Raw genomic sequence first — 12,466 nt, forward strand, 5'->3', positions numbered from 1 at the left:
ATCAGACTAGGGGGCTTTTAAAGAAAGTGTTCATCCTTGATGGATGAACACTTATGTGTTTTTGCATGAACATCAGAATCGCGCCCTCCCGCTCAGTACAACAGACTCCCACTGAGCGGTAACAGCAGTCTTGGCCGCAGCAGAATTTGTCAAAGTAGATTTTGTCTAATTTATTACAATGTATTTTGCCAAAAAATATACATGAGGAGTGGGTTAAGGATAATAACGAATGTTGGGGGTTAAGGGGGCAGGTGGTTGCGGGGGATCCTCCCGCATATATTTTAGGCAAAATCAACCAATGAAAACAATCAAAATTCGAGGAAATCTGCTTTGAAAAAATAAATTTGATGAAATCACATAGAACCCCACTGAGCAACACGTGTCATTTACAGAGCTATGACAGTTAAAGAATGGCAGCAAGTGCTCTGTTAGTTTTGAATCTAACAGCAAATGATGGCTTGCCTCACCTTTCCACAAAGGTGCTGGCCCTGGATCTCTTAAAGCCAGAGACGTCTTTATGGGAGGGCAAAAGGGGCACTTGCCCCGGGCCCCATCCTTGGACGGGGGTCCCACAAGGCTGCCTAATATAAAGAAGTCACATACCATAGTTTACAAAACTTAAATAGCAGATGTCAAGATATTTTATGGCCTGCTGCTAAGGCTCTGAAGCTATTTCCTGTCTGTTGTTGACAAATACATTCTGCCCTGGTCAATTCATCCTATAATGCTTTGTGTGCTCACTGTCCTACACATAGTTTGCATGTTCACTACAACAATTCCTGTATCATTCTCACCTTTCTATGGGAGTTATATTGATCATGTGCAATAGCTAAAGTTGAAATGCATAGTGATAAATGTGAGTGCCATGCTGGTTCAGAAGATAGCTCATTGTGTTAAGCACAAATTGCAGAGATCTGTGTTCATATGCAAGATTATAATACTAAATTCTAGCAATGCCAAATCAGCCTTTCCTATGCTTGACGTTGATAAATCTGCATGAAAGTGTAGTTTGTTGTGTAGCACAACAGGTGCTATTATCAGCAATGTACCTGTAACAGATAGTGATTGCTATAAAAATCTAATATAGCGACAGTATAGTGAAGGTCTAGAAATTGGCTTCTTCAGATGGAGGTTTGTAAAACCTAGGCAGCTACCTCTAATGAACACTGTAAAGTGTTAGTCCGAGAGGTGATTAGGTATGCCAATTAAAGACTGTGGAACCAAAGCGTTCATGCTTCTGTGCTGGCTTTGCCAGCAGACGATGCAGTGATCCTGGACAAATCATCTAATTTCACTGGCATTACTATACTGTCTTCCTTGAACAGGTTGGCTTCTCACATGCTGGGGGTATTGTTTAGCCCATTCATTACCTGATCTGACTTTTTATGTGGGCCATTTCAGTGGAAGGGGTCTTAGACAGAAGAGAGCGGATCAGATATTGAATGCCTCTGGCAAGCATATTTTAAAGTCTGCTCATTTGGCACAAAAAACTGTTTTCTTTTTTGTACAACTGAAAGGTTTTTGTTCAGTAACAATTTCACAAGCCTGTGTTTTGGGCCAATTTAAAGATTTAAAATACAAAAGAGAAACACATATGTAATCTTGTGCGATCACATAAATGAGCATGTTGGTACTTACATACTTCCCTTGATAATGGAGACAATAAAACTAGAATCATTCCCATTTTACATAATACGTTTCTATGACATGTTGTTTTTAAAATTGTCATGTTAGGTTATGTGATATGTGCACTTACCAAGTCAGATCTATAACATGGGATAATTTTAGTTGATGGTACGTACTAGAAATGCGATGGATAAAGTGCAGAAATTGCACAGTAGGTGCAAATCCCAGCCTCACCTTTTAACCAATGTGTAATTCTGGGCATCTCATTTAATCTTGCATTGCCTAATCTGTACACATTGCCAGTCCCTAAACCATTCACAGTGGTCACCATTCAGAGTGATTTTGTTCTCGGAGTCTGATCTTCGAAGCAGCTTCACTCATGGTTTCACTCGCTATAGTGCTGCTTCCTCTATAATAATAGTGAGCTTTGACATATTACACACCACAGCCTTTGCTCTCTAATGGCAACCCTGCTTGAAAACCATATCCCTCTTCTAATCTCAGTCCGACTGGATTTGGACACCTTCCTGGCAGCTTCTAATCTTCGTCCACTATGGTATGTGTAGTTCCCTTCTTGCTTATAATTGGTCTCCTCATTCCATGCTTGAGCACTTTTTGCATTCTGTGAAGCAGCTAAACTGCATCGTCTGTCTGTTCTGGATTGCGAGCACCTTTTACATACGGTCTTTGTCCTGGCCGGTCAACCTTCCACGTGGATGCTAATGATGAAGCGTGTCCTGTACCTATGCTAGAATGCAAGTAGCCATGTCGTGAACTGCTGATGTTGGCCTTGAAATGCCACTTATTTATCTTTCTTATTACAGCAAGAATGGAGAGAGTAAGGGGACTGAATGGGAGCACCATTGGCTATTTTAATCGCTGTGAGGCAACATGTCAAAACTATGAGTTGTGATCACGATGAGGGGGGCACAACCAGATATTCTGGATCTCTGAATTCCTTTGGTTCCATGGAGGGGGGCCCCAAAGGTGTATGTTCCCCGGGCCCCAAAAGTGCTTAAGATAGCACTGCTTAAAGCTGGTCCAAACAAACAGCTTCAGCCTAGGACTTCCTGGGTCCCTCTTGAGAGAACTTCAGAAAGTACAAACTGCTATCATGCAAATACTCACACAGCTGTAGCAAAGGGAACCCTCAAGACCACCGCTCAGCACATTGCAGTGACACACAGATGCAGAATCAAATTTAAGTAATAACGTGCAGCCCAAGGTGCCATCCTAGGCAAGTGGTCGAATTTCATCCACAGAAGAATCCAGTGGTCGAAGAGCAAAAAAAAGTAGTTGATCTGTGAATTTCGATTTTAAAAGGGTTGTTTCTTAAGGGATGGCTAGATCAGACAGCCATGACTTTTTACAATGGTAGCAATGCAATACGGTAAAGAATTGGGGCAAGTACACCTCTAATTGTCTCGGGAGGATAGCTCAGCAGCAATGTGCTCGCCTTGCAAGCAAGTGTTATAAATAACCTATCATGCCATATCATGTCCAAGTGAACAGCCATTTCCACAGATTCCTACTTACCCGGGACAACATGTCACAGTGACAGGCAATTTTTCACCAGTGCCAAGAATTTGCACAGAACCACAAGTGCAAAATGTCACCTTTGCACTAGTCGCTCCAAATGCCATTGCTGCACAAATTGATTGGTCGAATGTTACAACAATTCCCTGCACTAGTGCCAAATTGCCCAGCGCCTGTGTAATGTGTATGATCTTGGCACTGATGCTTTCTCCAGTGTGCTCTGAGGCCATTTCTGAATGCAGTGTGCAGAAACTGCATAGGTCAGCGTAGAAGGACGAACCGTTATGTCAGTGTTTGTTGTGTAACTTGAAGGTAAAGAGGGTGGAATCCCAACTGAGCTTATACAGTATTTCATCCTTCAGAATTCGATAAAATGTGTACAGGTCATTTAGGTAATAATGAAGAAGCGCCAAGAAACAGTTCAGATAATGTTGTGCACTATGGAAATGGTCAACATGTTTAAAGATGGCTCCTCCGGTAAACCGCAACAGTTGCCTAGAAACATATGCATGGAGTTTGGACGTGTTATTCTATCTGTGAGTAGGCAGAACATTTGGGAATCTATCATCAATGAACTGTGACATGTTGGTTTAGTTAAAGTCACAGTTTTATTATTTCCCGTTTTCTTTTAGTTTTCTGAAAAAGACCTACACCTTTACAGGTGTACTGTTGCACCTGCTCCCAACATTTAAAAAAAACATTGTGTGGTAATTGTTGCCCATGTAATAACAGATTAAGGGGCCGATTCATGGAATTTATTGCACAGAAAATAGGCTACTTGTGCCCAATCTGAGCGTGCAACTCTGTCGATTCATGGAATCGAATGCGAGGCACTTTTCCTGGACTTGCAAGGATTTCGCGCTGGTCTGGTAGGCCAGTGCGAGCCGTCAAGGGCCCTGCGCGAGACTCCAAGCAGAGGGTGGACATGGCCTGTACAGAGGGCTGGGAAGGGGCGGAACGCCAGAAATGGTGACTAACTTGTGAAGAAGTGGGTGTTCTGGCGGACGGCCTGCAGGCAGTCCCTTGCATGCCCATTATTGTGTGGCAAGGGACGGATTCATGGAATCGATTGCACAACGTCTCGGTTGGGAAATGCCCACACAAGTCCTTCATAGGTTACGCCACCCGAAGGCTGACATAATTACACTTGCGCGTAGGATTTATCGCACGTAGGTGGGTTTGCATGTCAGATTTAGGGGTACGTTTACCCAATCGGGGTTCCGTAACGTAGGGGTGCACGTAAGCTGTGTAGTGGTGTGCAGGAACATTTTACCTAGGTTTGCACGCGCATTTCCCGAGTTGCATATTTTCATACGAATGCTGTCAGGGTCCCGGATACAGTTACTTGGGACCTGCTTATGGCAGACCGCACGCACTATTTGAAGAGGTTTGTATTCATGCCCAGGAGAGCGTGCAAAGGTGGCTGATCTGGCGGTTTCCTGCTTTGCGTGTGGGCGTGTCGGGGCGTTCCAGCTGTGAATTGCGAATACGGTTACTTTGCGCGAACAATTCCATGAATACGCGTGGTCCGCATTTTTCTTTCTACGTGCAGGCCTGCGCAGTGTCTTTGTCGGTGTGCGGCCCATGCGTGATTTCTGCGTGAAATTCCATGAATCAGCCCCTAAATTACTACCCAAGCTAGTGGTGCGAACAAATAGCATTTGGAAGGACAAGAGGATGAGTCAGTCCTGTCAGGATTCAAATGTATGTCCTACGGGGGACAGTGCATAGCAGCAAACTCTTAAATCACTGAGCTTTAGTATTCTATTGGTGGTGGTAGCATGTTGACCGACAGGAGCGAGGTGACAGAAATAGTGTTAGTGAGCTCAAAGGAAGATGGAGAGGTCACGGTTTTCAGTCAGTGGCAGAGCAGGTGCGCCTTATAATGCTTTAGTGTGGAGGTGAGGCCAAGGAGGAAGGTTTGGGAGAATGTTTGCGCGTTACCGAGAGTGTATGCATTGTCTATCATTTTGTTTGCTGGGCTTTGATTCTCCAACCTTGCATGTACTGCTTCACGTGAGGGCTACCTAGCAAGTGAAATTCACAATGTGAAAAAGGTTTTTTACCAGCACAGTATAGCACATCTCATTTGTACTTTTATTTTAAAGAGAAACCTTTCTGGAATGGTTTCTTTTTAAAATAAAAGTATCGGAATGGTGGGATTTAACAAAGAATAGCACTGGAGCGGCGCTCCCACTCGCTGCCACTTACTTTGAGCCCTGAGCACAGTATTACGAACCAACCAAGACACTGAGCTCTGCCATGGCATAATTTTTCCTTTTACCAGTTTACAGCACAACATGCCAGGGAGGGTCGTATTTTGCGCTTATGGTGGTTCAACTCTGGAACCCGCTAGCAATAGCAAGCTGATCCCTGCAGGCCAACCCCATCTCTAGAAGAGCCTTAAAATTCTGTTTATATGCAAAATCAGCCAAATACTAGAACCTACTTAACACAAAGAAATTCACAGTGCAGAGTTCTCAACAGGGTATTACAAAGATAGTTAAAATATACCAAAGCGACACGCGGGCGACACCAAAAGAAATTAGCCACAAGACACAGGTAAGAATCAGGATCACTGCCTTTGCACTGTGCACAGGGCACCACTAGGCACGTGCACTAACATGCAGGCAAATGATTTTACCATGGCTCATTACAGCGGATCACATGTTAGTAACAAGGAAGGTGAAGTTGAATTATGAAGAAAGACTGCAGCAAAAATTGTCAGAGGAAAGCTAGGAAAATTGAAATAAGTGAAAGTGTATTGTCTATTGACACATGATGGTTGTTGGTGCTGGACTACTAAACGAATAAGGAGCATTATAACTCAAAGGCACTAATCAAACAGTCAATTAACGGTTTAGCCATTGCCCTGAAGAAGCTCACCAGAGGTCACAAACTGTGTATGTCCCCGTGAGCGAAACACATGTTGTCATTAGAATGGCACCCTTACGAGTTTGTTGAATTTGAATCTGAATACAACCAGAAGTATTCCACAATTATTTTGAAAATAATTGGTACAACCAAGATTTTTAAAATTTTCTTTGGATTGAGGCATCTATTTAAGATCAATTTTTTAAACTAGAAGATCACTATTGAAAATATTTAGCTCACAGAGGATTCTAGGTCCACTTTTTTCTACCTTTATGCAAAGTTAAGAATCAGGAGCAGGATGTCATTGCCCTAATTCAGTAAGCAGCCCACCAACAGAATCATCACATATAGGACCATAATATGGCGTTAAGGACATTATCACCCGTTCCAGCCCTTGGAACGGTTACTTAACGCTATTAGAACCCGTACCATGGGCTGGGGCGGGGCTAATTTAAAGTATTTTCGTTCGGTGAAAGGGTCGCCTCGCAGCGTCCTGTTCATGGAACGAAAAGAGTGTTCAAAGATGGCCACCATGGAATGGGAATGCGGTGCTCCATAAGGAACCCCTCTTCCATTTCTGTGGTAGCCTAACCAAAGCAGAGTGGCACAGCAGCAGCTGTAGTGACAGCATTCGCCACAGCCGCAATCAGCTGAGTCGGGAGGGGGGGTTTTAAAAAATGGGAACGAAGGATGGGGGAAAGATGGTGGGTGGGGGAACAGGCCATCAGGCGGTTCGGAGCATGGTCTAGATCGGCAGATTCAGCCCGTGTTTCCAACCTCTTCATTGGCTGGCTATCCCACCAAGGGTGCTAATTTTGCAGAGGCCTCTTCAGTTCGCTGTGATGCGCTGTTACATTCTGATCACTCCATATTGCAAATAAATCACAGCCCATTCACCATGGATGCATTGGCCTCCATATATATCGCTGCCTTAATAGGGATCTGATGTGCTAAGTACAGACATACAAGATGTACCCTGCAGCCAATACTAACACTGAGTCTCCCATCACACCATGCAGAGGGGCAGACCTGTGAACACACCTCCCAAGACAAATATCCTTCTCTGAATCACCAAGACTTCGCCCTCAACTCGGTACATCCCACCTGCCTACTGCCTATGCCAACCTTCTATAAATCAACCATCTCTGGCCAGGCAAGCACATACCCTTACGAAAACAGAAGCAGATAGCAGACACACTTCCTGTTGTCACAAACATGCAGACAATGGGCCCTGGCATGCAGAGCTCCGCCATCTACTGAAAATGCAAACACTTGTCTCACGCGGGGCCTCGCCACACCAGTATGCTCATTGCTGCTCCAATGAGCCATTCACAAACAAGCAGCGAACATTCCTTATAGACAATGCATTTGTGGGCCTCCCTCACCCACACAAAAGCTGTGTAGCAGCACATAGGGAGGAAGCAGAACGTGCTACCTTGTGACTCGAGCGAGCTCTCCTTCAGGGAAAATTAAGCAACATACCACAAGTAGGGCAGGGGCCCACCAGATGCCAATCACTGCTGTTTCTGGTCACGCTTGTAGGAGCTCAAAATATATTTCTGAGGGGGAATTAAACATTTTTAAAATAGCGATAGCTTCAAGGAAAATAAATTCAACAGACCGTTTCTTCATGTACTTGATGTAAACAATAAAGTATTGGGCAATGCCGGTGATAAGGAATGGAAGCTCAACAGGCAGCACAAAGGAAATCACTAGAAAATTAATTTCAGATGTGTTTCCTGATATTAACAAGAACTTCTGCATCATTTGTAGATACAATTACTATTCGGTTCGGTATATGTTTATATTTAGGCAAGAATGATGGATTAATTCATATCAGCATAAAAGAGCAAAATGAGCGAGTATTCCAAAGGGGGCAATATGATTTTTTTTTTTACTGAGCTGCCTGTACTTGCTCTAAAGGGTTTCTATAGTTATCTCCACCCAAAGCAAGAAAGATGTTTCACGTACACATGAGAAGATATTGGGCCTCATTATGAGAATCGCGGTAAAAACACAGTCATTACCGCCATGGTGGTAGTAGCTCTTCCATTTACCCTCGACACCACAAATAGCGGCTGATTACGAGAGCGTGAGCATGCGCGAACCCCCAGGCCGGTAATGGCTGCACCGCCATGCCGCTAAAGACCCCCCAACTCCCTTATAGGGGCATCACGGAACCTGCTGATACTGCCTCCGCCCAGAAGCACCCCTTAATAACGGACCGAGCAAAACCATCATGCAAATACCGGGTTCGTAATACCGGACCCGGAAGTAACGTCATTGTTGCGGAACGGGAAATGCGGCGGCGGCCATCTTAAAAAACACAATCCATCAGAATCCTCTGAACACAGCACTGGTAATGAGATGAGAGTAGGCCAAATCACCTGAAAATGTCCAAGGCAACTAGGAAATCCACCGCCCGCCTGCGCAAGAAGAGGTTCTCGGATGAAGAGCTAAATATGTTAGCTGACACACTGGTTGCCCATGCAGACGAAGTCTTTGCAACAGATCTGAAGTGCCCAGCACAACTGCGGAAAAAATAAATCTGGGAGGAGGTGGCGAGGAAAGTCACTGCGGTTGGCACCACCACCCGCACAGTTAAGGATGTAAAAAAAAAGGTGGGACGATCAACGTCTCCGTGTTCGCAACATCCTGTCTGCCAACTGCAGGGAGGCCATGGCCACAGGCGGCGGGGACCACTCTCCCACCAACTGACAAGGTGGGAGGAGACTTATAGCACCACCATCAGCATGGAGTCGATAGAGATATTTGGAGACATGGAGGCGGGGGTGCCGTCATCTGCAGATGGAGGTGAGTGTCCCCACAAACCACAGAGAACCAAAGCATGGCGTAGCACAACTGATGTGAAAGTGAACCAAGTCAATGCATGGCCCATCATACACACATACACAGATCCATGTCCAGATGGTGGCCCAAACACTGGCACATTGATATGCATGCTGCATGCCAATCCCATTACCAACAGACACCCAACACACAGCAAAACATCACATGTCACACATCACGCAAACCGCATTACAACGGTATGCCACCTAGCACACATCAGTTCAAAAAGGCGAGTCCATGACGTATGCCAATATGCCCCCCCTATTGCAAGCACCCTGCGCGTCACACCTACAAGTATGCAATGCATGAAATGTGAATTACTGAACGACACCAATGTATGCATCTTGCACGTACCACCATCACTGATGCCCTGCATCTCTTGGTCCCCCACAGGCACAGGAGCTGACAGTGAAGGATAGGAGGCTGCCGCATAGGCCACAACATCCTCCAAGGGATCCAGGGCCAGCCAAGAAGGCACAGGACCATCTACCTCCAGGGCAAGACCAACACCCAGACTGCCACACAGGCCAGCACCATCAATACAGGGCAGGCCAGAGGAGAAGCAAATAACAACCGAGACAACAGCCGACCACACAGCCACACTGGAGTTGGCCACTGTTGTAGAAGCTGAAGTTGATGGCACACAGTCTGCTGCCACCAGCTCAATCAGGGAGGTAACTGCCTCAGCCCCCCTCAGCGATGTAGAGGGCTACATCGAAGAACAATCGACATGGACGACAACCTCCATGGGGAATGTGCACATACCCTGAGCCCCCAGGCCACCCCCAGGACACCCCCCCAGCACACCCCCGCTGCACTCCACACAGGGCACCCCAGTCAGTCCCATGCAACAACAAGCCGGAGTACTTGGGAGTCCACATCTGTGGTCCCCATCAGAGGGCAGTCCAGCATTGGCCCGCCTTGCTACTGCCCCATTCACCTCCACAGCCACCAGTAACATGGTGGCCCGCATGACGAGGATTGAGGCCCGCCGGATAACACTAGGGTGATCCGCGACAGTCTAGCAGCACTGACCCAGGTCCTGGGCAGAATTGTCGAACAACTGCAGCAGCAGCAAAGACCTGCACCGACGGATGCACAGGCAGTCACCTCTACCCCATCCAGCACACCTGCCAGCTCGGCTCAAACAAGCCCTGTGAACCAGACCAGGCGGAGCGCACGCCACACAGACATGCAGCCCCCAGAACAGAAGAGAGGCCAGCACTAGCAGGGCCACCCCGCATGTGCTGACTGCATCTTGAGGAAAACCATAATTATCATGTGTGGGATGTCAATGGAGGAGGGGGTATGGGGTGTTGGGGGTGTTGGGGTAGGGGGTATGGGGTGTTGGGGGTATTGGGGGTGGTGGGAGGGGGTGTTCGGGTGTTGGGGGGAGGGGGGAGGGTGTGTGTGAGGTGGAGGGTTCAACCACATTAATGTTTCATTTCCAATACACCTGTTGTGTTCAAAATCATATCATGAGTGTACATTGTTCATTTCATGTGTGTTTATTCATTTCATTACAGTGCACAGTGCCCAGCTTCCCACACACCCTGTGTCCATATGCACACGATCCCTGTGCCCAGTGTTGTACTAACACAGAACCATCAGCATCCCAGTGTTTCAGAAGAAATTGTCAATCACTGATTGGCGCACAGCATGGCCATCCTGTGCATCGTGAACTGGCAGGGGTGCTGCTTCTTCTCCATCATCATCTTTATCCTCACCCGATGCATGCAGGTCAATGTCAGGTGGCAGTGGTACGTCTATTCCGGATGCACATGTTGTGCAGCATGGTACATACCATATTGATCTTTCCCACCTTCTCAGGCGCATAAAGGAGTGCTCCACCAGACCTGCTGAGGCAGCGGAACCGTGCCTTCAACAGGCCAAAGGTCTGCTCGATCACAACACGGGTACGGCTATGAACCCGTTTGTACTCCTCTGCCTGTTCTGCGGGTTCTGAACAGGGGTAAGGAGCCACGGCTTCAAGGCATAGCCACCATCACCTGCATGGGAGCACAATGAGGTATGTGTGAGTCAATATCTGACATGACACCTGTACAAATCACTGTCATGGCTGCAGCTATTTGGTGTTGACATGCACATGTCCCTGGATGTATGCACACAGGTTAATTTGTCTCATTGTATGCTGTACTATGGTCTGCAGGTGTGGATTGCGTTGTCCAGATGATGCAGGGTGTTCTCTTGCATGCTGTTACAGATGTACGGTGGATGAGGAACAATGTATTTGCACCCATATTGGTGATGTATAGTACTCTGTATGTATTCCGACTAGTAGCATTGGCACAGGTGTCATCATTATTCGTCATCCATTGGTTGTCATTCCCATGGTGGGATGCAGCACGACTGTGGTTGTGGGCCAGTGACAATCAGTGTATTCCTTCGGTGGCTGTATGTGCATTGTCCACTCACCACCCAATCCCACCCCGGTGGAGTATGCATCACCCCCAATCTCACCCAGGTGGAGTATGCATCCCCCCCCAGTCTCACCCAGGTGGAGTATGCCCCCCCCACAATCTCACCCAGGTGGAGTATGCATCCCCCCCAATCTCACCCAGGTGGACTATGCATCCCCGTCCCAATCTCACCCAGGTGGAGTATGCATCCCCCCACTGCACTGCCATGGGCTTGTCAGGCGACTTACCGAGCAGCCAGGCACGACGTCCAGCATGCCGCTCCATGTAGTGGGGTAGCGAGGAGTTCCGCAGCACCATGGCATAATGTGTGAATCCGGGATAACGGGCACAACGTGTGATCATCTTGCTGGAGTCACATGCCATCTGCACATTGATGGAGTGGTATTGCTTACGATTGTGGTACACCACCTCCATAGCATGAGTGACCGCCAATTCAACATGGGTGCAGTCGAGGGCACCGATGCAATTGGGCATGCCTGCCACTGCATGGAAGCTAACTTTAGTGTCAGCGGTCTCAGGCAGTCCGTGGTAGGGATATGTGGTTGCTTGCTTGCTTCAGGGGGCATCCAGTACTTGGGTCAGCATGCGTGAAAAGAGAGGTTGTGATATGCCATGCAGCTGGCCCACTGTGTGCTGGTAGGTGCCAGTGGCCAGGAAGTGGAGCACAGACACTACCTTCAGTAAAGGGGGGATGGCAGTGCAGATTTCAATCAAGCTGACGATGTTGTTGTGTATCATGTCCACTATGGTGGTGATGGTGTCCCGGTCCAGCCGGTAGAGGGTGTGGATCTGCACAGGGGTTAGGTTGAATGGGCTGTCTCTGATGCGAGGGATTGGTGGCTGCCTACGTGGTACCACTGCCTGAACTGGTGGGACTTGCTTGGCCTGTCTCACCCTCCTTCTCCTCTTGCCTCTCCTCTGTGCTGCCTGTTGTTGTTGTTGCTGGTGTAGCAGTACAGGCATGTCCTCCAGCCCCAAGATTGCAACAGCAAGTGGGATCATTTTGGTGTAGGAAGTGGTGTGGTGTGTGGGTGTGCTCCTTTTGTGCTGGGGCAGGTTCCATTGCCTCCACCTGTGGTGACTGTGTACACCTGTGGCAGTTGGGTACACAGCAGGTTGCTATTTATGGGTGATCCGCG

Source organism: Ambystoma mexicanum, chromosome 6q (genome assembly GCF_040938575.1).
Source record: "Ambystoma mexicanum isolate Mex_15411 chromosome 6q, UKY_AmexF1_1, whole genome shotgun sequence".
Lineage (NCBI taxonomy): Eukaryota > Metazoa > Chordata > Amphibia > Caudata > Ambystomatidae > Ambystoma > Ambystoma mexicanum.